The sequence below is a fragment of the Melospiza melodia genome, chromosome 3 (assembly GCF_035770615.1).
Source record: "Melospiza melodia melodia isolate bMelMel2 chromosome 3, bMelMel2.pri, whole genome shotgun sequence".
Taxonomy (NCBI): domain Eukaryota; kingdom Metazoa; phylum Chordata; class Aves; order Passeriformes; family Passerellidae; genus Melospiza; species Melospiza melodia.
Window position 1 is genome coordinate 45450119 of NC_086196.1, and position 23017 is coordinate 45473135.

General features: G+C 37.1%; 1 protein-coding gene across 2 annotated transcripts in view; it reads right to left on the reverse strand.

The window, feature by feature from the left end:
- Positions 1 to 23017, reverse strand: part of CHRM3 (cholinergic receptor muscarinic 3) — a 273783-nt gene that overhangs the window by 94744 nt on the left and 156022 nt on the right. The gene's annotated exons all lie outside the window — the stretch shown is intronic.

Sequence of the window (23017 nt, forward strand, 5' to 3'; positions counted from 1 at the left end):
TTGAGCAAAACATCTGCCATGTATATAAAAGGTTATGTGATGAGTTTATTTATACTTTTCTTAGAAAAAAGTATACTTTGTCCAACTTACAAATTGTATGAATTTATTTCATGCATGTGATTTTAATTTTGGATTTACAGATTGCATCAATTTATCGCATTTTCTTCATATGAAATAAGGAAAATGAAGTATGTATTATGCTAACATGAAAGATGTTTCCCTCAAAGCACTTTTTCCTGTCCACAGTAATTAGGGTAGCAGCACCATTATTGTTTGCTCTTCCCACAGCTTCTATTTTCATATTGAAATCTAAATTTGTTTTTGCTGTTGACTCAATTACTCAAAATAAGTTTGTTTGAAACTTACTTCCAAAAGACATTCTTAAAAACAGAGCCAGAGTAATTTTCATTGCCCTGCAGGTGCTAATTCAAAGAAGTTTTTCAATATATCATAATGTGGAGGCATTTTCACGATTTGATTTTTTTTATGTATGAGCAGAATCAAATATCACTAACTTTTCTCCAGTAACACAAACAAAAAGGTAAATCTACATGTAAATGTCAAGTCTGGATTCCAAACTTTAATAGAAACAGCATTTTATCTTAGTCAATACTAAAAGCGCATGCATGTAAGTATTTATACATATGTATGTGTACATACACATATACACATTTGTACATAAGAATGCACACAAAACACAGAAATTGACTAATCTGCCTATTTATACTTAATTGTTACCCCAATATCAACCAGTAGCACAACCATGCTCACAATCTTTTTGTGACCTAAATTACAGGCTTAGCAAGAGAAAGCAGGATTTAAAACAGGAGTAAAGAGTAAGAGAAAAGGCCCTCTTGGGATATTAAAAACTCTTTTTATTAAAAGTATAACTAAAGATATCTTAAGTATGATCTATTTACTGCACATGAAAATATTTCATTCCCTTTTTCAAAAATTCTGAAGCTACATCATTAAACATGACTATCTCAAATCACCAATTCAGAACACAACAGTATCCATAACTTTGATATTTCATTAATCAACAATGATCAACAAAGAAATGCATAAAAGATGCAATAAATGAATCTTCATAAAGCTGTGTGTCCAATTTATGATAAAAACCTGGATTTTGTTTTTTTTTTCATAAATTCTTATGTATAGGATTGGGTTTTTTTGCCTCCAAATCCATATATTTTGGCAGTGTACCTTTACATAATGCAGGTAAACACAAGGCCAACACTCAGAATTAACCTTGTTATTTTTCTATACAGACACACAAAAAAAGAGTTTTCACATTATTTGATTGCTTTTATTAGAGACTGTGAGCACAAAATAATCTCCTCTCCCCCTACCAATGCACATGCACATCTGGCACAGTGGTGCTTTTCCCATATGAACATCCCAGGCTCCTGGGAGCACGAAGGATGCCACACATCTATCACAGGCATTCCACTGCACAGTTAGATATGATGGCCATCACCTCTCAGGGCTGTCATTAAGGTCTGCACATGTTTACTGATTTCTTTTGCCATCATGTGCATAGTAAGTGCTAAAATGCCATCACTGCAGTCTTTGCCCTCTAGCACTTGCTTTCCATATTTCAGATGTATCTGCTTGTCTCATGAGTGCCTTCTGTCCCTGGGTAAAAGTGCTGAGGATGTGTGTCTCATCCTCTTGCCTGACAGAGCCCAAAGACACCAATTCTTCTTTCACAGACACATCAGTAATTCTTACACAGTAAAACTGCATTAGTCTCACAAACTGTGTTTCACAAAGTGGTGCTGAGCTTACAGGGTGGGGTACATGGGAAAGCAGCAGCTCATTTTATCAAGGACATGTCAGCTGAAAAATATGACTACAACCAAAGAAATGTGTAAAAAGGGTTTTGGAATTGATCCCACCATTTTCATGTTTTACTACCGCTTCAATGAGTAACAATCCATCATAAAACCACAGTAAATATGGTTAATTGACATCTATTTCACTATTCTAATACAGTGTGCTTCTGTATCTTAAGGAAGATCCTCGATGATGAATGATTTTTTTTCCCTCTCTCAGACGAACAGATGAAGGGCATTTTACTTTCTGAAGCTCTAAATGATACTGCATGCTGTACCATAACTGATACTATCCATAATACCCCTCACAGGAGAGATACATCTTTCTCAAAATGTCACATATATTTTGGAAAATGTTCTAAAATTATTTCCATATAGGAAGTATATTGCAGATATTGTCCTAAGTGCTTTTATCCTGCTAAAGAAGGGCTAAATTGTCATACAAGCATTTCTCTTAATAACTCAGTATTTTGGGAGGGTGTTTGGTCTGCTTCACCTGGAATTACCTCATCAGTTTTATGCAGGATGTTTGATAAAACAAGAAATAAAGTCATACATCAGTAGACAAACTTAATTCACTGGAGACACTCAATTCACTTAAGACACTGACCGAGAATTTCACGCAGTAAGAGCTGAAGAGGGGGAGATAACCCACAGAGAACACCCCCACACTAAGCAAAAAGTGTACTGTGATTAGATAAAAAAATAAGGTAAAATTTCTTCACTGACTATGTGAGTCAGAGAGAAGAATCTAGTACAAATTCCACCCTGTCCTCTTCTGAATGTGACTCTCACATTTTAGTAGATATTGGTGTCAGGGCTGGAAGCTCCTGAATTGATCTGTATGACACTAATTTAAAGCATGTTAATCTTAGAAAATATATAGAAGAAATATTCATCAACCTAACAATTCTGAAGAGATTGAAAAAGAAGACAGAAGGAATTGAAGAACCCAATTTTCAAAAACTTTTACACTCTTGGAAAGAGCTTACACCGAGACGGTTGTGAGCTGTGTGGGATTTTACTTCTTCCTCTTCTCTTTCTCATGGTAGGAGACCAGAATATCCCTAATAAGAGTGATATAATTAGCAATCTGTGCTGTTTAGTCATTCTTCCCCTGATATGCAGACTGTCACACAGCTTACATAAAAAACCAAAAAAAAATCAGTTTTCTCCTATATTCCAAACTCCATTATATATCTCTGTACTTCTAATATGTTAACTGTAGATATTATGTGTATTTTTTTTTCTTCTTAACTCTGCCTAGACAGTTTTTTCATCTGAAGTTTGAAAAATAATTAAAAGAAGCACAAATAACAGTTAAACCTACTGAAATGTAAGGTACTTCCAATCATATTGAACTGAGGAAAACAACAAAGCAATTTCCAATGACTGAAAATCCTTTTCAGAACTCCTTTGGCTACAGAATACTCATTTTTTCTTCATAATTGACTGAAAGTCCTCAAAATTGTTGCTGTTGTAATCTTGATGTTATTGAATTCTCAACTGAAGGTAATAGATAAATTGATAAATGATAAACTGATAAATGATAAACTGAACTGAATTTACTCTTACTTCCATAGGAACCAAAATGGTCTATTAGAAAAGAATGATGAATCCAGAACTCAATAAAAAAAAGCTGCATTGCTTTTTGGTGTGTTAGTATTTCCATACTTCAAAGATCATTAAAATATCTTTATTATTAGTAATTTTACATAAAGAAACCATTCAAAACGAACTTCATTTTTATTTTAGTATTTCGCAAGTAAAAGAAGAAAACTATTAATTAATATGTTTAAAATATTTTTTATCTGTTCTTGCATTTTTCTGCTAAAAGCTGAAAGCATTTTGCAAATATTAAGTATCCCTCTAAGGTGACTCTATTATTGACATATTTAGAGGAATTGAAGCAAGAAAAGTACAAGAAACTGCTGCAAGTTAGAATGGATGGCAAAACAGAGTTTTTCAAATTCTCAAGTCCTGATTACCCACCCACAGTCTTCATCACACAATGATGCTCCTTTTTCTCTGTGAAGACAAGATGATTTACCACTGCCTTCTCAATAATTGGAATATTCATAAGCAATTATAGCTGTGTTCATAGAATGTTCTTGGACTTAAGCTCTTGAATAAAACCATTATCAAGGAATAAAAAAAAAATTTAAAAAATCACATTTTCACAGAAAATAGCATATGTTCACTTTACCAGGGTGTTTCAACTCTATTAATGAAATTCATGAAGTTGTACAGCAAATTTACTACATCTTCTGCACATTTAGAGAACTGAAGTCTGGTAACACCCATGACAACTTGGATTCCAAGTAAGAATTAAAGTCATGGTGACCCTGTTGATGCAGAGCCACAAACCTAATTAACTACCAAAATATATTTCCAGTTTTAACATACAAATCCTCCAATAAGCATCGGGGAAAAAAAAAACAACAAAAAAAACCCCTTGAAATTTGCCAGAGGAAATATAAACAGTTCACAATACCAGAGTGAGTTGAAAGAGTCATTACTTAGAAAGCTGGCAACTTTTCAACTTCAAAAGTTATACCTTTAAGAAAGCTGTATTTTGTCAGTGCCTCCTCTGGAATGGAAAAGTGCTTATTGTACTTCATTCTAAATGCACAGAACCTCCAAAGGGGTTCCACCAAGTTTCAAACAGGCCCCTTGAAATCTAGAATGGAAAACTGAAATAAAAATAAGTATGGTAACGAAAACTGAAATAAAAAGAAATACGGTAAATAAAACTGAAATAAAAATAAGTACAGTTGCTGCCATGATCTCTTCTCAGTGCAAACCAGGCTGCTTTGTACGGCACAGCAGATCCGAGCACCATCCTGCACGAGCACACAGCTTGGAGCTCCCTTTGCTGCACTGAGTGCTTCATCTCAGGCAGAGAGGGAAACAGCAGGGCAGCTGTGTGCCAATTCCACACTCCAGCCCTGGAGCTGCTAAGTGAACACCCAGTCCCAGTGCGTGTGGCAGTGTCTGGGTGAAAGCAGGGGCACAGGGCAATGCTTCTGCAGCCCCCTGCCAGCACGGCTTTCCCAAGCTGCTCTGCAGTAAAGGGAAGCAGGAGCCACCAATGAACAGCTGCTTTCCATACCCGGAGACTGCAGCCTTTACACAACTAATATGCTTTAAAATTCCACCCACATGAACCTGGCTCTAAAGCAAACCTGGAAGACGTTGTGCCAGTGATCCTCAGGCTGTAAAACTCAGTGGCACACACTCAGCCTGGAAGCAGTCACAGACACCTCCCTCCCTGCCAGGTGGCTGGGCAGTGCAGTACCCTCACAGCATTTCCTAAAACATGCTGGTGACACCCACTGAAGTGTGGACATCGAGGTCTCCTGGGGACAGGGCCAGAGGGATGTGGGCAGCTCTGCTTCTGGCAAGCCTGGGAGCAGCCACTCACCGGGATGCAGAACTCAGAAAAGGCTGATGCTAAGAGCTGGGAGCACAGCAAATTCACTGAAAAGTGAAACAAAGGGTGACATTCCAGCTTCAAAGAATAAGTGTCAAAACCCATCAGGAAAATCTCAAAAGCCTTCTTAATTTAAGAAAACAAAGAGACGTGCTGCTTACAAGCAAGTTAAATTGAGCTAAATTTTTGTACTATCAATAAAGTGAACTTTTTGTGTCCTTGGGTGGGCACATACTGATAAATTTTACTATGAAATAAATACCACTAACTTTGCAGAAGGCAACAGGAAATTACAAGACAGCTATATATACACACAGATTCTTAAATTTGCATGGATTCTTCCAAAGAAGTGGATGGTGACTTTTCTCTATTGAGTAAAAATGATGCATTCTTTAAAACTAACTTCTAAGTGGTAGAACCTGATAGAAAAGGACTAGTACTAGGTTGTCTCTCCAGGTATGTTTATTCTCAGACAGTTTTTAAAAAAATCAGATTTTCTATCTGGATTTATTTCAGATGTTTACAATAATCTGACTTACAGAAAGTATTTCAGATTGGAAATAGAACTTCCTGGTACCTGCTTAATGAAGCAATAAAATTTCTGCTTTCAGTGTCTAAATGTAATAATGGGCTTATTTCTCAATAGAACTTGCTCTTAAAAATGAAGTGGATAATGGCAGCCACTGAAATCCAAATTTCAACTTAAGTTCAATATGCTTTCCATGTGAATAGGCTGTATTTCACCCAGAATCATATTTAAAAATCCACAGGTAAATAAAGTGCTTACTTTAGTTTTGAAAAATCATTGCGATTTATTTCCAGCAAAGAATATAATCGGGTTTTTTTGATCTATGTGACTTGTGTTTTCCCCTGCAAGCCCAGTGTATCCATCATTCTACACATTCTGGAGCATAATGCACTGGAGTAAAGCATCTGTTGTACAAGAACCCCTAAGCTGGCAGCTGTGTTTTGCTGCCAGACCTTGGGAGTTAGATGTTTATTTGAGTTCTTGCTGGTGGATGGGAGCATGGTTCACAATAATGAAGGATAATCTCTGTGGACTCCACTTTTGCAATAAAACAAGATAGATTCTGGCAGCAAGTTGTAAGAAAAGTGACAAATACAGACCCTTCCTAAAATTTCATCATGATGGTGAAACCATTGGAAGGGGAAAGTACTGGATGCATTATGAGATATTATATTTTACTACACTGCCTTTCAGTTTTAGAAATTTTTGATCTTCAGTTTTTCCATTAGAGCTGGATGAGAATGAATAAACACAACCACCATAAACTGAAAGGGTGAAGAGACAAATTCTTTCAATTTGAACAGAAATATGGGAAGCCCACCTTTCAACTTTTGGCTTGTAAAGTTACTGTCTCAGAAAACAAATAATCAAATGCAATCAAATAGAGAATTGCTCCAGATTTGGTGGTAATTTGTTGCTCTATAAGAAGCAGTGGAGCAATAAATATAATTCAAAGGAAAAAGCTAAACTCTTAGCCCAAGAGAAGATGTGAACTGAAACAAAACAGTCTATGGGGCTACTAAAGAATTCAGCTGATAATTTTCTCCACATGTCAAGGTTTCATTTCCAGAGTTAAAATTGCTAAAATCACCTTTGAAACCAATGGAAACAGTCTGAAGTCTCTGGCACTACTCACAGCATGTACATTGTTAACCTCCAATTTCTCCATCATCAGCAGAGTCTATTTGCTGAAGAATTGGTCCAATATGTAGTTAAGTTACAGTTAAGTACAATATATGCACAGAAAGTTATGTAAAAGGATATCCAAGGCAAAGCAGAGATACAAAAGAATTCCACATGTAGTAATTATAAATGCATAAGGTGATGAGTACTTCTACAGCATTGTTCTTCCTATTTGTTCAATGTATTTGTTCTTCATTGCCTCGTATTTAAGCAATATGTAAAGTGACTCAGCCCTAGGGAGTTCAGTTTTGGGGAAATGACACACACATGCAACCCTGAGAAAAGATAATGAAGAATGAGTCCCAAGAGATTGAAAATTCAAATGCAGTTTAATTGAAAAAGTTAAAAAAACAGGGGAAAACATTTTTTTCCAATTATTTCAGCTTCTGCTATAAACAAAGATGAATGTTTCTCAAGTTTTTGCCATTAATATTGTTGCTGTAAAGCTCAAGTATGCAAAACAAAATTAAATAAACAGGACTGATTCATCATTACACTCCAGTTGTTTTGCAGTGCTCTGGTGAAGCAGTAAATGCAGAAAAAACATGTTGTTAGACCAACTTCACGGCTGTTCTGCATCACCAAAGTGGCACAGAGCAACTTATCACAGACAAGTAGCACAAAACAATTTGAAAAACCCTTTCTTATCCTTCCTATCTCTGTCCTCTCTCACTTTCACTACCAGTTGCACAAGACTAAGAAAACTACTCGTCCTCCTGCTCCTTTGATCCCTTCTGTACTTAAAGCCATTTAGAATTGCTTCCATGCTGCTACTCACCCCTGGAGCTGCTCCTCAACACCAAGCTGGTGAGCACCACAGACCATGGCTAACCCTGACTCCTGTTCTGCAACTGAGCCTGCCTGCAGCCCAGCACAGGGCCAGGGCAGGATTGGGATCACTGAGTATGAGCTGCACAAACAGATGAACAATTCTAACAATGTGCCACTAAGAGCTGTAACTAAAACAGCAGGGGAAAAAAACCCCAAAACATAAAACTGGAAGGCAAAACCACTGGAAAACAAATGTGCCTGTGATGCACACGTGCAATTTGTAAGACACTGCTCAGCAAAGCACTTACCATGGCTGAAGTTGAGCTTCCTGAAGCCCTTCAGCACACTTCACTTTTGGATGAAAAGTCTTATGAACAATGACAATTCCTAGGGGGTGAAAAAGGGGCATCCACTTCTGCACTAAGCACCGAGGAGATGGGGAAAGCAGAACATGCAGCAAAGGTGGCAGGGACGTAGCAAAGACACTAAACACACTTTAGGCCTGTGTTGTGTGAGAAAAACTGATTCATAGCTCCTCAGTTCCAGGGATGCAGGGATATGCTTGTGTGGCTGAGTGCCAGCCCATTTTTGAGGTAGGAAGTGAAAGTGAACCTCCTTACCCATTTATTTTCTTTAGAACAGTGAAAGAACTTATCACCTCTTGTCCAGGCTAGGAGGAAACAAGGGGACCTCCCCACCTGCAGCTCTGCACTCTCACCACTCTCACCTTCACATTCTCAGCCTCACTGTGGCTCTCTACTTTGGCACTTGTATCCATGGTCATACCCACAGTGGAAACACAAAGCCCACATTTCCTTATGCTGGGATGATTTTTTTTAAGTTCAGAACCAAGTAAATCCATGTCACCAGCTGAATGAAAAATCATATTTTCCTGACATGCAGAGAATAGAAAAAAGTGCTTTGTATATCCTTTACCCCCTTTATTTAAAAAAAAAAAAAAAAAAAAAAAAAAGAAGCAGGAAAGTTCCATTCTTATGAAAGTCCAGGTGAGATTAAAAGCCATGGAAAAACATGTAGTTAAACAGTGTTCACCTACAACTGCAGCAGGAATAACACACAGCAAGATTTAGATGCAAATATGATGGTCTAGAACCCCTCATAAAGAGTTTAAATCTACTGGTACACAGACAAGGGAGACATCCACAATGATCTCTCAGTGAAGGATTTTCATGTTGGATATATTTACCAGCTAACACTTAGGAGATGACAACCCTTGACATTTACCATCTAATATTAGACTACAACTCTCTAATATTAGACTACAACGCTTTACACCTGCAGGATAAACTGCAGGCTGGAGAATGAAGACAGGTACAGGAATGCACATAGGGAGGCTGACACTGAAAAATTTTTGAAAAAGAATTTCCAGCTCTCACTTACATCATCAAAGCTTGTATTACATGTGCTTGATGCTCCTGGAAATTTGTCTGAGTGTTCCCAGTCCCAGGTTGTACAAATGCTTCCATTAGAATCAATTATAGTTTGATATTGGTATAACTAAGGTATACTCTAAGACACTGATCTGTTCAGTCACTGGCAGCATTTTCAGCTCAACTGGTAGATAAATCTACAGCATTTAGAAATCTGAAAAGCATTTATTTGATTTTCAAGAATATTATGCACACACGCTGAATCATACTTCTCCTGACATCTTTTCATTGGCTGTGATCACACTCCTTTGAAATGAGAAAAAATCAAAACTGTGCATACATGATTAACTTTAATTAGCAAGAACCTACAAATCAATTATTAGATTGTCACCTAATTAGCTGGAATAGTAAACTGTAAGCAGCTGACAGAAATTTCAGAGAGGAATGAGAAAACAAACAGTGCCAAGCACACATGAATTCAGAGCCAAGTTCAGCACCACTGAAGAGCAGCTGAGATGGGGTCTAGGAAGCTCTGACTTGTCTTCCAGTTCAAGTAATGAGGACATTAAATTATTTCTGTAAAACTACACAGGTCCTCACTCTGAGCACAAGAACCAGCAAACAGAGCTGTACCTAGACGTTGTGTTACAGCTCTGTGCTGCTCCACAGCACACAAGCTGAGGACTTTGGTGATTTTATCATCTATGTAGTTTGAAAATGGTAAATTATCTGAAAGATTATTTAAGCCATATTTTACCAGGCTGCAGAAACAGGAACATGTTTTGCCATGCTGACCTGTATTTTTCCCTGTTATATCTCCCATCTAAATCTTGGCTCAGATACAGAAATATAAAGAGGATTTGGTGGGCAGGGCAGCCTGGCTATTGACACAATTGCAGTTTCTTTTGTTGAAATAGATGGGGTCCTTGAAAGAATTCCTATGATCACAATTTTGGCTGGAATAACATAATTCACAGGCAATATAATAAAGATGCTCTGAGCCAATTCATTGTGACCACAGTTTTTTAACATAGAGAATGCACATCATAAATTATTCTAGTCTAGGATGAAAAAATTTTATAGAATTTGCATTTCCTGATAAGGTTATTGCATGAGCATATGCACCATAGGCTACTGAGGAAAGAGTGTAGGTGCTGGTTTTGGAACAGGGTAGTTGAATGCAGGTACCATTGAGGTGATTTGGTTCTGACAGCAAGTATGCTGCTCAGTTTCTGGAAGGAAAAATCCCAGATCACCCCCTTGGTGGATTGGGTAGAAAAGAAATTGAACTTACATCTTGGTTTTGAAATAGTTTACTCTAGTAAACAACTAATGAAGAGGAAAAAAAAAAACAAAACCAAAACCACTGAACCACCAAATACACTTCCTTTTCTTTCCTTGTGCCTACCTCAAATGAAATACCTTACAGAAGGATCTTTATTAATCTTTCTTTCCAATAATGCGATTTAAAACATTTTGTTTACAACAAATGGAAAAGCACTACTCATGTAAGTGGGAGTTCTAAAAATTCCAGAATGTGGTTGCTCTTTATATGAAAAATCATTTATTATTTTAATATGCAGTGCACAGAACGATTCCATTAAGTATTAGTGCTTCTGACTTGATATGAATTTGGCTTTCTTCCTCTCTCCTCTGTTTTTCTCATCTAACAAAATTGTATCAGCACAAATGGCATTATGCAATGTACCTTATAATGCTCCTAATGTAAAAGCCTCTCTTAGTCTGCTTTCACTGGAGATTTCTGTCTATGCTTTAACAAAGGTAAATGAAAGAAAAATTTGGAGCATTTGAAACTATTTGTAACACGCTTAATATGGCATATCTTCATGACAGGGAAAAGTGAAAATACAGTTTTAGGAAGTGAATACCTAAGAATGCTTTGCCTGAAGTATAAGTTTTAAACCAGACCCAAAGCCTGCCAGCCATTGTTATGAAAACCATCAGGCAGTGAAGACAGCCATGGAAATGGCTGAGGTATTAGCTGGAAATTTCAGCATCACTTAGGCTTTCTCCTTGCTGAACTGTACATCAAACCTGGCTTTCAAGTAGAAGAAAACATTTTTTTTTAAATTTATAATCAAGGATTACTGTGAAAACTACCAAGTATTCACCATATGATCTGCATTTCCCATGCTACACAGAAGATAAAAAACTAGGATCTGTAAAAGGAAGTGCTTTCCATCTTATAGTATAAACTAGTGCCCTTTGTTCTGAGTGAGGCTATCACCACAACAGAACATTTATGCAAACTGTATGCTAAGTTCTGAAACCCATTCTTGACATAAATATATGGCAAGGTATATGATTAGAAGATCTTTAATGCAAAAGCCAGTTCATTAACTAACTGCCTCAGTCTTTAGCTGTAAAGGATTGCTGTGCGAATTTCCTGGATGATTCAATGTCTATTTAAGAGCTTATATTTAAGCTGTTTTCCACAAGTTGATTTTGCTTATGAAATGATGATTCTTACTGAGGACAGAAATTTTTTTTCACAGTGTGAGAATGATTCATAACAATATTTTTGCCTTGATCAGAATTTATTATTTTTCTTGATGCATCTTGCACCAGACCGGTGGGTTAACCAGACAGAATGTCAGTCACACTAGAAAAAAAATATACCCTCCTGTTATATTGACAATGCAACTGTTCGTTAACAGAACTCATGAGCAAACTAAAGCAAGTGGAGAAAAGTTTTTTTGCTAAAACAAGCGCTGAAATCCCTTTCAGGCTTATCAGCTTGAATTGAGGATTATCTACTCCTCGTTCAACACTAAATATGATAAAGGAAAACATGCTGTTTCAGCATTCACAGTGAGAGAAAATGCTTCTCTTTGAGCTGAAATAAAAGCACCAAGAACATACTGCTGCTGCTAAGTACTTTATACAGGCAACACCCCTTGACACAAGGAATAAACGGTTTTGCCACATTAGATTATTACATTCCCAGTACTGTAACAGATTTCAAGAAGAACTTGTCACAAATTTCCTTCTGGATTTAAGAACAGTGCAGTGAGAATAGCATGTTATCTGCACAAAACTAATGTGATGCCATGACAGGCCCACACAGCTGCTCCTTCAAAGCCTTCATAAACTGAGAATGAAAACAGAGCTTATCCCCTAATTCCACATAACAGTTATTACATTTTCAATACACAGACAGCATTTCCCTCTTTTACCTTTGACAGGCATGTGCTGAAAGGATGCTCCAAGATATTTTTCAGGATGCTGGTTACAGAGGAATCCCTGACTTACACAGGTCAGCTGCCGTGGCACAATACTAAAAATGTCAGACAAAGCAGTCAGAATTACCCAGAGGCTTGATAAAGATAAGCTTACTTGGGATCTAATCTAGAGACTGCGTACTGATAGGTGTGTGTTAGAGAAATGGCAAATATGACAGGTCCTAAAGGACAACTGAGGAGCAAACCATGAACCCAGATTGCTATGCCTATTAACTTGACTAGTATAGAAATGCAATGTTATGGTTCCTGAGCCTTGAAAATGAGTACTGTGAAATTTATAATATCCAGAGTTCTTCTTTCAGCAATTATGCATAGTATTTATGCAAATACAATTACAATTATTTTGAAAGGATTAGCATAATTTCCAAAACTGTCTCTCCAGAGAGGAATCTCCCAAATGAGCTTTAGGTTCTCAATATGAAAACAAAATTCTATTTACTCTTTTCTTTCTTTACAACCTCTTAAATTCACTAAAACAATGAAAACACCATTCAAGAAAAAAGAACTCCAAGAAATGCCTCCATAATATAGCTTGTGGATCAATGGAAAACACAGCATCCCTAAGAAATATGCAGTGAAATTTTTTAGACGAGCGAATAATCCAGAAAAATCTCAAGAAGGTTTTGCACATATAGAAATATGTATATTATCAAGCAAGTCAGTGAGCCCCATTTTCTGCACCTTCCTGCAGAGCCATGAGGCTTCTGCTGCTGGATGTTGCCATGCCTGATTTGACCTTTTGGACAGTTCCCTTTTTAAGCTGCAGCATTTTGCATCTTCTATTTCATTTGGAAAATGTTTGCATTTTAGGATCCATTAATACTGCTCTAGGAGAAAAAGATAGCAAATATTACTTTCATATCCTGTTGCTGCACTCAGCAACAGTGGGACAATTGTTACTTCTTTCTATTATATTAACTGCATTATCTATAAGTCAGCAAAAAGTAACCACGGGAAAAAATATGTTTTTGGTTTTTGGGCTTTTTTTAAAGAAGTTATGAAGTATTTCACAAAATTAAAATTAAGGTTCTGAGTATACAACCATAGGATTTGAGTGTCAACACCTATGGAAATATTGCACAAACAAACATTCTGCCATCATCTCATGAGAAACAAAGTTCAGCAAAAAAATAGCATATATTACAATACAGCTAAAAAAATTGTCATGTTTGCATAAATTAAAAGGAAGCAAATTATTATTGTAAGTTCTAATGTGCAGCAGTAAAATAAAGATTATCCTGGCACTGGTGTAGGCACAAGCGATTCTATGTCTGCTCTTTATTACCACTTGTAGCACTGCTAACATCAGTGATTAGGGATAAATAGGTACATTTGCCTTTATTTAAGAAGTAATCCCTCTGCTAAGTATGAGGAATAAATTCAGAACACAGCAAATACCATGATAAAGTGTTTCATTAAGTGGGCTCTTTCTGGAACAGCTGGAAGGTCATGAAAGATTGAACTTTTTTCTGTCAACCTGAATACAACTAAAAATCCAAACAGCATAAACTATCTCAATTCTCAGCCACATGCAAACGTGGGTACTACTGCACACAAATGTGAATTTGTGGTAAAAAGACAATCACTTCCTTGGCAGAGCAAAAATGAAGGAATATTCTTCCATGGTCTCTGCTGAGGAATCTAGACAATACTCAGTCTTTATAATTTTTTATTAATATTATAGCACACAGTAATTCTGCAGATAGTTACTAACCCACAAAAATATGCTGATGAAGTCCTGTTTGGGCACTAAGTCTTCTTTGAAATTGAAGATGGAGACAATTTAAATCCTGCCACAGATTTTGTATATATACAAGTCAGGCTCCAAATCTAATCCAGGAGACTGAAGAATTATATGCATTCACAGAAATATATAAATACTCCGAACCTAGTGACACAGCCATGTGCAATGTAGGTACAATCACTTTTACTCTATATTCAGATGTAAACTGATGTTTGTCTCTGGGCTCTATGCAATGATTCTTGTGAGAGCCCAGATAAGTGGTCAACCCAGACATTCATTCATTCATTCATTCATTCATTCATTCATTCATTTATTCATTCATTCATTCATTCATGCCCAGTAGTCAGGATTTATCAGAAAGGATTCTTTCTGGAGTATGAAAAGAAATGGTGGCACATCAGTTCATTGCTATGATGTGCAATATGTCCTGTGCAAGGGATATCTACCTCTACTTTTAGAAAAAAAAAGACAAGGGATAAAGGATGTCACATAACTTTGAATCTTGGAAACAGGGAAATAGAAGTGGAACTTCTCTTTGGTGGCAGATTAGTTGGTCTGTCAGCTTTCTCCAGGTTCAGAATATAAATTTTTAGTGTAGTTTAGCAGTTACAATTCATTTAAATCAAGGATACCATGGGCTTCTGCTTCCTCAAGTCACTAACCTCTGTCACTGTAGCATCACTGACCTGTGGACCAGAGGAGTGAACTGGAAACTAATCAGTGTTTGTAGGATTGCACTGTCCCTACTCGAATGTAAAATGATTCCCATCCTACTGTTGGATGTTGGCATTAAACACAGTGTAAGCCTTAAAGAGTTGATCTTCAGTTGTATTTCAGGGAAAAAAAAAAAACAAAACAGGGCCACAGGCTCACACTGAAGAGTTGCATGCAGAGGGACTGTGAAAGCAGTGCTCTCCTGAAGAAGAAATGGGACATGCTCCACAAGTTGACACAGTAGGACAAATCTACCATGAGGGATGCACCCCAAGCTCTCAACCTGACATCTCTACCATCAATTTTTCATGGAAGATTTTAGGGCAGTTTAAGAAGTAGCCCTTGCCCAGTCATGAAAACACTGTGAGCAACTAAAAGCTACTTAAATGAAAGAAATAACAACTTAAACATACTGCAAAAATACAAATTTAGATACAATCTCTAGGAAGAGGAAAGCTTCAGATTTTATAACCCAGTTTAGGGAGCACAAGGAGGTGGAAGTGTAGTGCCAACAGCACAACTATATTCAAATTAATTCCTTGTGCAGAAAGGATCAAGAAGGGTCTTTGACAAACACAAATGTGGGAGAGGAGGGGAACTGCACTTTCAGGAGGGTACCTGGAGCAGATGTAGCCCCAAACGTGGAGCAGTTTAATTGAAGCCAAGGTTGCTGCAGTCCCCCAGCCCTGAAGCAATGAATATTGCAGCCTCCTGTGCTCTCACACAAGGTGGGTGCAAGAGCAGGGACACAGCACAGGGCTGAGCTGGGGCAGGGGCAGAGGTGCTGCTGAGCTGAGAGATGCCAGGGCAGAGCAGCTCTGGGCTGGGTATGCCCTCACCACATTCACATGCTATCTATGGCAAATAACAAGGCGCCTTTCCTTTTGCACAGATCATACCATTTTTGGTGAAACTTGCTGAGAGCAGTTGTAGTCCAACCTGAGAGGCTGGAGACACATTTTTTCCTCAAGAAGAAAGTACTTCTCATAGTGTGCAGGACAAAATCCTTACAACTTGGAGCAAACCCAGGTTGCTCAGAAAGAAAGATGCATCTCTAACCAAGCCATGAGTGTAAACAACTGAAAAGGTCAAGTCCCAGCATATAAAGAAATCTCTCTCAGGTGTGAGCTAAAGCCCTTCTGCCACAGGCAGGTGGATGGAGGCAGAATTAATTTCTGAAATGCTCCCTGGGGATTTTACAGGCTAAAGTATTATCAATCTTAAAAGTCTGCAGAAACAACAGACTTTTTTTAGAGAAGACAAATAAGTGAAATATTGGCCATTCCCTAAACAAAACTTCCATCCTATTTACTTAGATTTCAAGTGACGTTCAGATATAATTTATTGAAGGAATTCAAACTCATTTATTGTGAAGCCTTAATCACAAGATTTTAGTCTACATCTTTCAGCCCTGTCTCATTTGTTATGCTGCTGTCACTCCCACTCCTCTTCCTTCTCTAGATCAACAATGTTGTAGAAGGATAATCAGGTCATTTGAAAAGACCTTAATTTTTACTGAGAGCTGACAAAACCCCTTCAAGTGCATCAAAAAAGTAGAAACCACTGATATTTGAAAATGAAAAGCTTTCAAAAAGAAAAATAAATCCTCAAGGAAAAATAAAACCTTTAAATTATTCTCCTGAAGACCTCAGAGGATAAAATCCTTTAAATCCATTAATATTTTGGCATCAGTTTACAGTTATTAAAATCACGCTTGACTTCTAAAATAACACTGAGTATAAAGACACTACACAGGGTTCAGTAACTTTGCTTGATTATGTGCTACTAAGTTCAAAATGATGTTCTAAAATAAAGGAAAACCCAAACCCACAAATCCCCTCAGAAACATATAAAATTGCCCCCTAAAAGCCCCAGCCTTCCAAGACATGCAAAGAGGGAGAAGCACAGAGCCCTTTCTTTGGCTTTCTCAGACACCTTTCCCTGGGGTCAGGATTTCAGAGGAGTCACCAAGACAGATGCAGAATAAAACAGATGATACAAACTGCAGGTCTTTTTGTTTACATGAAAATATTGAAGTTATCCAGGAGGGAGGGGAGCCCCTTGCTCTCTGAAGGCCAGGATGCTTTAGATCTGCAAGCACTGCTGAGCATTGGTGCTTGATCAATGCAGGGCTCTGCTGGCAGCACTGCTGGGGAAAACCCAACAATTGTGCTTCAGACCTGTGCTGGGACACTCTTTGGGAGCATGAAGAATGTGTTCTCTTCAAGCAAAAGATTTTCCTCAAACCTGCATTGAAAAGACAGTTTTTTCCTCCAACTACAGTGAGTGCCAAAGGCTGCAGACTGGACATAGCAGGAAACTCCTGAGTGAAGATGATGTTTCCCTTTGTCCTGCATGAGAGATGTGCTACAGATCCCACCTCCCTACTCAGCACGTTCTGGTGGTTCTTTTAGGAAGAATCTCACAAACTATCATGGCTTTTTAGGTGCCATTTCCCATATACTGTAGAAGGTGCTAGGTTTACAGCTTAAGCTCTCCTAAGAAAGTATAGCAGCCAAAAATGTAGTTTTCCAATAGCGTCTTGCAGGAATAGCTGGTTAAATCTTGACACGTCTAGGGCTTATGGTCTTGCCAAAAGAGCTTGAATTAGAAGTCAAAAGCAACTATTTTATATAATTTTAACTTTGAGGTAGGAAGTGTTATAGATCACAATTTCTATTATTGCTATAGAGCAAGGATTCTATATCGCCAGAGTGTCATACCTCCTCAATGTTTCTCATAGATAGCTCCTCTAAGCACTGATTCTTCCTGGTCCTCGCAATAGCCTCACAATACCACTTGTTCTTATTGGCGACAGGTGTGCCTTGTTAAGATCAGGCCTGCTCCTAATCTTTAGTAATTGGTCCAGCTGCAACTCGTTGGGGGATAAGATTACATTTTATACCACCTTCCTTTACCCATACTGTATTCCCCTACAAGGAAGTATTTTATATACATATAGTTGATATATTTTACATAGTGGAATCATAAAACATGCAACATTACTTGATTATTGTGGCTTTTAAATTATCCAATGATTATGAAATAGTTGGTCAGACAATAATTTTTTCCTGGTAAATACATCTTTTCCACCCCTGTGACTAAAACTAAAAAATACAGAATAAACTATGAATGATCTATAAATAAGTTACCATCAAAAATAGGTATTTGAAAATATATATGGATATAAATTAGTTCAGCTGTAACTGAAAGAACACCAATAGATACAGTTTTCAGAGTTTTAAGATTAATTGTAGCATCTGGAACATATTAAATATAATTTGATAAATCCTGAGATTAGGGAATTTTAAACTTTCTTATTACAGATAATATATAAGTTCACGAGCTACATTTTGGCTTTCTCTTTGTCCATATAAAGCAATACATTTCAGTTTCAGTGAAATAAGCTTTCAATATAAGCATAAGTATTACTTGAGAAACCTACCATTGATTAGTATCTTTATTGCATATACTCACTTATATAACCATGTCCTGAATGTTCTAGGCAAAGAAAAAGATGAATTTTCCACACTAGGTAAGATGAATTATTTAAAAAAATAGAAATTTGGGTTTGTTGATTGCATTATTAATTCCAGCCCTTTGCACTTTAAGGACCCTTCCCCCCACAAAAAAAAAAAAAAAAAAAAAAAGAAAAAAAAAAAAAAGGTAAGAATATAAAACTAATGAATATAAATAAGAGTAGTATGAGATAATACTATTTGCAAGCTCTGCACTGATTACAAAACCAAACAAATAGAAAAGAGCTATTGTAAGCAGCTCATGGAACATCCTATGAAGTAGTTTCAACGTGTTTGCCATGCCATGCAAAATCTAGGAAAATATAACTTTGTGTCTTGAAACACTTTCTGATGGTGACTTCTCCAGGCACACCACATATTTTTATAAAGTCTACAACCTTTTTATTATTTCTATGTTTTTAATCAAGAGCAGATTATTTTGAATGATATCTAAGGAATGGAAACATGCTGGATTCTTGCACAAGTGTGGATGCAGCAAAATAATGAGGTACCAGCCCCATCCTGCAGAAGTCTGCTTTGAACACTGTGCTCATGTCCAGTGCCCTGCTGACACTCACTACTGATTCTGAGTCTGTTTCTTATCCATCCCAGAGCTGTTTGCTGCCTCCTGACTCCTGACGCTTTCTAGCTAAAATAACAGAATAACTTAGATGTGTTTATATAATATCAGCACACAGTAAGACCTAACAAACAAAATCAACCAACCAAAAATAAAAAATGTACTCCAAAAGCAATATTTAGGCCAAGCCTAATTTTCATCAAAGTTTGGAAAAACAATGGTTTAGTTTTGGGGTTTTTTAAGTTTTAAAATGTTGTAATTTTATATGAATACATATGGGTTACTGAATTTCTAATTTGTAATTTGAGATCGAAGAGCAGCAAAGATCAGTAGAAAGAAGATTACTTTACATATCAGTTTTGTTTTGAGACCACAGTTTTCCCTTATTTGCACCCAGGAAGAAATATACAAGGGTTTTATTCCCATTTAATGAGAGTAAAAGGAGGAGTAATATGTTCCTCTGAAGTGGAATTTGTAAAGCAAGAGGTTATTTGGTATCAACAAAAGCAGAAGTTAGGCTGTCTTGATGACACATTTGAAAAATGTGAATCTAGAGGTAAGTGTGTTTGAGAATTCTTTAAAAACCTCCAAATATCTCAAAGAATAAAAACAAAAGGCCAAATAAATCCCATATAGATCCTCTTCTAATTTGAGAAGGCCCATGCAGGAGCTGTCCTTTATGCTGAAGCCAAGGTCAGCACATATTTTATTATGAAATTCTCCTTATCTTGTATCATGAGATTATGAGGGGAATTCACAAAGCATTTGCCCATTTGACTGTTGTAAAAACTGCATTTATCACAAAGGCAGAGCTGCTTCCAAAGGGCACTAAGGGATGATATAAAGTTGCAACCTGTGCACACCAAACAGGTACCAAACTGCAGACCTCATGAGCCAGAGAGAAAAGCAACCAGCATGCACATAGAGATCAAAAAGCAGAAAAAGAAATGTGTCTGAAAGTGTGTAAGACCACAGAGCAACTTCCTGCTACAACACAGTTCTGAATTGTGTCAGTGGGCAAAGCATGCCTGCCATTGCTGCTCAGCTGATTAGCTGGAAAAATCTAACCTCTGAAGCTTGAAAACTCCAGAACAGCCATCTTTTATTCAGTCTGGGCTTCCTGCTGAAACAACTCAGACTTTCTTTACAGAGACTACCACGTAGTCTTTTGTAGCTCAAGGTTGAAGACCCTAAATAAAAATGCATTCTGGGTGTGCTCCGAATGTAGATGTATTCTATGAAAAATGAACACGAGGTTTTAGTACATTCCCTGGTCTTGGTTTTTCAGTGCCAAAGATGGCCTAAGAGACGCCTGAAAATACTCCCATGTGTTAAGGCATCGCAGACTAATCGGCATAATTCAAAATCTAACGTGGCCAATGTTAGTAGGGTTTGCAGAGCACCCTGATTTAAATTCAAAGGAATCCAATGTATTACCATACTAAAGACTCTTAAGGGATGTTTATTCATCTTGCACCTTCCTTTAAGCATAGCTATAAAGTTTGATATTAAAGAAGAAAAGCAGAAATATTTTATTATCATTTTCAGTTCTAATGTCTAACCTGTCTGATTCCATTAGATTAAAGATCCATTGGTGTGATGGTGAGTGCGCAAGCTACCTAAAATTGATGCAAAGACTGTTGCTGATGGTCCATTTCACATTCCCTGTTCAACTGGAACTCTGGAATCTTTAACAGTTCCATGGGCATAGAGGCTTTAGCAAGATGCTCTGAAGGTTAATGAGGCCTGCAGTGACGTGAGGCCCAAGGTCAGTTAATACCCTGCCTGGGAAGTTGGCTAGATATGGATGCGGGCTGCCAACTTGAACTGAACACTAATTATCCCAGACCCAGCAATTCTAAGGGAGCTGTGAGGTGTTTATGTGAGGCACATTATCTCGAGTGATTACACTGTAGCTATAGCCATCAGTTCATCACAGTCTGGTGGAAAAATACCCCATGGCCTCTTTTGAAAACAGAACAATATACATTTTGCAGGATATTTCACGATGACACTGTGTTCTTTTCACCTTGCTAGCTGAAAGCTAAGAAGGAAAAATTAGTAACCAAAATTTTAAATTTACTTTTGAGATGAAATACACGTAAGACAAAATATCCCTAAACTGCTAGTGTTGCATCACAGTTTCATTTTATCAGAACTTAATTTGCAGATTTTTTTTAAAACAGCTTTTGCATTTAATATCAACATATTATGTCTTATAATGTTTTGGACTTGAAAATACAAGGTTAATGGTTGGACTTGATGATCTTAAAAGCCTTTTCCAACCTAAACAATTCTTTGATTCTATATAATTATTTTTAAATGCTCTGGTTCTCCTTACTTTTAAGTACCAATGGCATAGACCAAGAAGTTTAGCAAAATTGAACCAACTAATCTCTAAACAATGAGACCTAAGGATTTCCTGCTGTTTGGTTTTAGCAAACTGACCTCTACTCACACCTTTTGTACATGGTACTTTCATACTATCACTGTAGACATAGATGCATGCTGAAGATTTCTCTGCAATATACAGTGCAGAAAGCAATAAAGGTATTTGTGAGCTGTAAAACTGAGTAATGTCGATGATATGGGCAAAATTCGATTGTTTGTGATTTTTTACCCTATATAAGAGACTGGAATTTCTATCAGACTAAAATTTTTCTTTTTTGCTCTTTGCTAAGATGACGGCCCAACCTTGTTATTATCCCTTTGAAAAGATTTCTCTCTAAGACAGCACCACAGTCCAATATTACAAGTATAGAGACTTACTTTCTTTTAGAAGAAAAACCTTACGAGCTTCAGTTATTTTATAGTTCTCATTATGATGCCTCTAAAAGTCAGGAACACCTGTAGCCTATTGTTTTTAGGTGTATGGTCATCTCAACAAACAAGTTGCACTCATTCCTACAATTCTTTCAGTTTATTCACTAAACAATGCTGACTGTAATCATCAAAAAGTAATAGCTACTATTTACTGAGAGGGCAGCCACTTGCTTCCAGTGCTGCCACCAAGGATCTCACAATTGCTTTCATTCCTCCAAGGAGCTTCATAAAAAGAGCACCACAGGGAATTACTGATTACATGAACTCTGCTAGGAAAAGGCTAAAATCAATACTAAGTACCAGAGATTCAAAGAAGCCCTTGAAAATGCAAGCACTCTGTAGCTCTGCAGTAGCGATAGATGCTGCCCCTTACTCTTCCTCCCTCCAGATTTTACAGTGCTGCAGGATTTGATGCCCCTCTTGAGATGTTTGCATGTGGCAAAAGGGGAGAATTACTCTTCCTTCAAGGAAAGACACCAAGAAAGTATTCAGAGGCAGAATGCAGTAAAATGATAACAGTAGCCAGTTTTGCCAGTTTCTTTACAGATAAAAATTCACAGTTTACACTTATGAAATGTTACTGATTAGTGTACCTTTTACCTATTTTATGGATTTTAAGGAAAATAATAAACACCAAAACATTTATAACTCTTTCTTTCTTTCTCTACATAAGAATTCAACAGGAAATAGAACTTTACTAAAGAGAACTGAACAGGCACCTGCACAAAAGAACTATTAATAAGGAATAGAAATTATGCTGTGCTGGTTAAGACTAGTAGGTATCAAACTGGGCCTTTTTCACTCTGGCAAAAACCCCCTAGGTTTCTGCAAACTATGCTAACTCCAGTTTGCAGCAAGGTGTCATTTAATTTCCTCAATGGCTTTGTAGACTAGATCTAAAGACATCTTTTGAGTTACATATATAAGATACAATTACTCCAAAAATCTCAGGATAGATCTAACCAAAGTAATTATGCTTTCATATGAAATCCCAAGCAGAAGCATCACAAACCAAGCTTTGTATTGGAATTTGGCCTATAAAATAAATCTGGCTCCTGCCACCAAGAGACATCTATGCTGTCCCATATTATTTCTTCCCATTCTTTTCCACTGATGGCTATTGCCATTCAAATTTGAAAATGCTGTTGACTAACAAATTACAATAAAAGCAGTGGAAGACAGGCATGAGGAAAAATTAAATAGTGACTGGCAGCAAACCAAAGAGATAGTC